General features: G+C 43.2%; 1 pseudogene; it reads left to right on the top strand.

Annotated features, from left to right (window-relative positions):
• The first annotated feature begins 4117 nt into the window (after positions 1 to 4117).
• LOC127674210 (28S ribosomal protein S18b, mitochondrial-like) lies at positions 4118 to 4754 on the top strand (annotated as a pseudogene).
• The last annotated feature ends 674 nt before the right edge of the window (positions 4755 to 5428 follow it).

Here is a 5428-nt window from a genome sequence, read left to right as displayed (position 1 = left end):
AAGATTCTGTACTTTATCTTTTGCCATACCATTCAATTCTGAGCCTGACCATGCCATTAGCTGCCACCTTCTTAATATCTTATCTGGTCAACTGCATCTGAACCAACTCTCTACCTCTGCCTTTGTGATACTTCTATGCTGTAGACTCCTTAAACCTCCTATGGCCATTCCATAATCTATCTATCTATCTATCTATCTATCTATCTATCTATCTATCTATTTATCTATCTATCTATATCACATGCACATATAAAGTCATACCACATTCATACCCATATGCACACAACATACATGCACACAAACACATCACATGCATGCACACATATATACATCACATACATTCACATATACATATACTGTGTGTTATGTAATACAAGATCTGAGCTTTAACATTAGTAATTAATATTGGAATAAAAGAAACCATATTTGCCAGTAGCCACTTATCAAAACAACTGGAAGCCTTGGCATATTGAATCTAATAAAATTCAGTATGTTTTGGATTCATTGGTATTCCATAAGTACTAATATTGTAGAAAGTCACAAACATATCCACCTACATTTCTGACATAGCATGTTCATGACAAAAATCCCTAATCACTTCTTCATAGATCTAGAAAGAGCAATTCTCAAATTCATCTGGAGTAACAAAAAACCCAGGATAGCAAAAACTATTCTCCACACAAAAAAATCTTCTGGGCGAACAACCATCCCTGACCTCCAGCTCTACTACAGAGCAATAGTGATAAAAAGTGTTTGGTACTGGTATGCAGACAGGCAGGAAGATCAATGGAATATAATTGAAGACCCAGAAAAGAACTCACATACATACCGTCCCTTGATATTTGACAAGGGAGCTAAAGACGTCCAGTGGGGAAAAAAAAAAAGACAGCATTTTTTACAAATGGTGCTGAATCAACTGGAGGTCTACATGCAGAAAAATGCAAAAAATCACCCCATTCTCAATTCTTTGTACAAGTGGATCAAGGATCATTTCAAGTCCAAGTGGATCAAGGATCTACACATAAAACCAAACACACTGAAGCATATAGAGGAAAAAGTGGGTACAAATCTTGAACACATGGGGGCAGGGAAAAAGGTCCTGAACAGAACATCAATGACTTATGCTCTAAGAACAAGAATCAACAAATGGGACCTCATAAAATTGCAAAGCTTCTGTAAGGCAAAGGACATGGTCAATAGGACAAAATGGCAACCAATATATTGGGAAAAGATCTTTACTAATCCTATGTCCAATAGAGGGCTATTATCCAATGTATAAAAAGAACTCAAGAAGTTAATCCCTAGAGAGTCAAATAATCCTATTAAAAATGGGGTACAGAACTAAACAAGGAATTAGTAACTGACTACAAAGCACCTAAAGAAATGTTCATCATCCTTAGTTATCAGGGAAATGCAAATCAAAACTGAGATTCCACTTTACACCTGTCAGAATGGCTAAGATGAAAAACTCAGGGGACAACAGATGCTGGAGAGGATGTGGGGTTGTTAAAGGAACACTTCTCCATTTGGTGGTGTGATTGCAAGCTTGTAAAACCACTCTGGAAATCAGTTTGGTGATTCCTCAGAAAATTAGACATAGTACGACCTACGGACCCAGCTATACCACTCCTGGGCATATACCCAGAAGATGCTCCTACATGTAATCGGGAAACAAGCTCCACTATATTCATAGCTGCCTTATTTATAATAGCCAGAAGCTGTAAACAACACAGATGTCCCTCAATAGAGGAATGGATACAGAAACTGTGGTATATATACACAATGGAGTACTAGTCAGCTATTTAAAACAATGAACTCATGAAATTCTTAGGTAAATGTATGGAAGTAAAAGTATCATTCTGAGCGAGGTAACCCAATCACAAAAGAATGCATATGGTATACACTCACAAAAGCTCAAAATAAGCATGTTACAATTCACCCAGCACAGGAAGTTCAAGAAGAAGGAGGACTTAAATGAGGGTGCTTTGGTTCCTCTGAGAAAGGGAACAGAATGCTCACAGGAGCAATAATGGAGAGGATGTGTGGAGCAGAGACTGAAGTAAGGGCCAACTAGAGACTACCCTACCTACGGATTCATCCCATAAACAGTCATAAAACCCCCGACACTACAACAAGAAGCATATACCAAAAGGAGCATGCCATGGATGTCTCTGGAGGGGCCCTGCCAGAGCCTTACAAATACAGAGGCAGAAGCTAGCAACCAACTATTGGACTGGGCGTGGGGTCCCCAATGGAGGAACTTAATATTTACAACTCCCTAGAAAGGACGAGCCCTGAGATCTGCTTGCAGATCTTTGTCTCAGTGTTTCCAAGTGTTTCCTTTCTCTCTTCATTGGGGGATGGCCCTCTCTGGTTTGGGAGATTTCTATTTTGTTTTGAGGTTGTCTGTGCTCTTCTTTAAATGCAAAGACACCTGACTTAGGGGTGTGGGGAGGAAATCGCGACCAAGGTAAGGCAGCACACCCAACCCTATGTTGAGAAATAGGTACCTTTTTCAGCCTTCCAGCTTCTTCTTCTTCTGGGATGAAACGTGACATTTCAAGCGGCTGAGAAGACTCTGCTGTGCTGTGCTGAGTCCTTATCCATGCTGACCTCCATAGCCCCTTGAAGCCTGTGGACTGGGAACTGAAACCCAGACACCTCCCTGGCGCTGACCCCTGCGGGGGAAGCCGGTTGAGCACAGTGGACTCTGGGCTCCAACTGTTCAACTGTCGCGGGTCTCGTGCTTGGAGAGGAGCCCTGGGGAGGCCACGCAGCGTTCCCGAGATGTGACCCGAGCTGACCGCGCATGCACGGTCTCGGGACCCCTCGCCCGGCCACCCGGCCCTGCCACCACTGTTGCTGCACACACTGCTTCTGCTGTTTGCCTCCTCGGGATGCGCAGGTAGGAGAGTTGCTCCCGTGGGGCACAGGGCTACCTGGCAGGAGTCTGAAAGGGTTCACTCCTGGCTCCAGCTTGCCAGATCCGAGCTGGGGTGGGGGTACAGGGTTAGCATTCCTGAGTGGCCCAAAGCTTGTCCATGGAGACTGGTGATCCTGAAGGCGAGGAGAGGGGCTAGCACTAAAACCTCCTCAGCTCCAAGAACAGAGTTTGGAAAAGCCAAATCAGCCCCAAAGGGGTAAACCACATCCTTTCTCCTGGCAATCCTGACAGGTACATATATGTGATTCTGAGAAATAACAAACCATAAAATACTAAGATAAAAGCACTGAAGGGATTTTTCTCTGTTGATTTAAAGTTTAAACCGTAACCGCTGGAATTCAGAAAGCCAAGCTGAGTCACAAAATAAGGGAATAAAAAGGTTCTTTTTCTTTCTTTTCTTTTTCTTTCTTTTTTTTTTTTTTGCCATTTACAAACATACTCTCAGCAAGATATCTCAAGATTTTAATTAAATACAACAGCCACAAGACTTCCGAAAATATCATTTGTAATTTTATAAAATTGATCAGGCACCTGCCTGTGTCCTTCAGCCTGGAAAGAACAAGTGAATGGGGAAAGAAAGTTAGTGAGACTGCAATCAGAGAAAATACCACAGAGCTCATTACGTTCTCAGAGGCAAGAAGCATGTACCCTGGCCTTGGAGCGGCTTCTGAGCAGTAGAGTCTACACGGAAAAAAAAAAAGATTATTTTCTAATTCCTAAATTTATGCAAAGGTATGATTATATTATAATAATCCAAGATAAGTCAAATGTGAAGAGGCTTATTCAAATATCCCTGATGTGAATTTGGTTTTTTGTTTTTAAAGGACAGTTGAAGTTTATTATAAAATGTTTAGACATAGATTTAAGTACAGTAATCAAGGGGGATGAGACACACACACACATACACACACACACACACACCCCAGAGGGTTGTTGATCTATGAGACCCAGCATGTAGCATGGGACTGACTTCCACAGACACTCTCACAAATACTAGGAAAGCCAGTTAGAGGCAAGGAGCAGATGGTTAGACTTCTCTTCTTCATTTATTCCATAGCCAAACCCTAAAGCTGTTGCCACTCGCCCACATAAGAAAATCGCACATACCCCTCCTAGTCTGTATCCTGAGCATGCTCATTTGTTCTTCTAGCAGGCTGGAAATCATGTGTGCACATCATGATGGCTGCCTCCTTGTGACACATGCTGCTAATGCTGTTTCCTACACTCTTAGGAAGTTCCTATGAAGCTGAGGTTCCCCTCCAGAATCTTTGCACCAGAGGCCCTCCTGAAGAAGACCCTTCAACCTCCCTTCCATTCTCCCCTTATGAAAACAAACCTTGGAATTTCCTGGATTCAGGAGAATACCTGAATGGCTATGGCTCTAACCATGTTTGGGCTGACTATTTCCTCAACCACAAAGCTGGTGGCACAATGGACCAGACAGGTATTCCTAACAATCAAGTTTCTGGGAATCCATGTCCCGTGTGCAAGTATCTCAAATTGCATGTTGACTTTAGGGATGTGAAGCTCTTGGAACAGTTTGTTTGTGCCCATAGGAAAATCATCTTCCATGCCCCATACCCTGGAGTCTATGAAGCAGCACAAGAAGCTGACCCAGGCCATCCAGAAAGCCAGTGAGTGTGGTCTTCTCAGTTACTACATTCCCCAGATTGAGCCCTGAACCGATGCCTATCTTCCTGTACATGGTGCTGTCAGTATGACTCCACCAGCCTCCACATTGTTGTCAGGTGAACCTTGATACCCATGGTACAGCTGGCAACAGCCACTGGAGAGAGGACTCAGGAGTTGAGACTGCAATCCTGACTGCTTCCCAGAGAGGCTTATAAGTGGCAAAGATCACAGAAGCTCACAGCAACCATAAAAGCTTATACACAGGTGCAGGGAATCTTGCCAGGCAGCTGGGTGGTTGGTTCAGGTTCAAGCTTATTCTTGCTAACTATAGGAAGCCATTCTAACTGACCTTAGTTATGATTGTTCCTAAAGGAGGGCAAGGATCAGAACACCAGAACATATTACTTAATAGGGTGTGCAGTTAATGGTTAGCCGAGCTCAAGAAAGGTCCTCTGTAATAATGTAAGATGGCCGGCTACAGGTCTGAAATGAAATGGCTATGGTAATATCAGAATGGCAGCTGCCACCTAGGTCTTAACAAGCAGAACACTTTTTTTTATGTTAAGCTTTAACATCATCTAGGACCCATCAGTTGGGACACATGTTGATGTACAGAGTGTAGGTATGAGGACTTTAAAGCAGAGGACCCAGAAATCATTTTAACCAGAGTCCCAAGGACAGCAAAACATCCTACAGGCTTTGATTTCTAAAAGCCTAATATTATTCTCCATAGCCCACCTAGGCCAGAGGCTTGGAGTCCCTCCCAACCCTGTCAGGACAGGTCCTGCTCTGACCTCATGAGGAGGGATTGTGATGCAGTCCAGCCAGCACATGTTAAGCTGTGGCCACACC

This window comes from Apodemus sylvaticus, chromosome 23 (genome assembly GCF_947179515.1).
Source record: "Apodemus sylvaticus chromosome 23, mApoSyl1.1, whole genome shotgun sequence".
Lineage (NCBI taxonomy): Eukaryota > Metazoa > Chordata > Mammalia > Rodentia > Muridae > Apodemus > Apodemus sylvaticus.
This window is presented reverse-complemented; position numbering and strand designations above follow the sequence as displayed.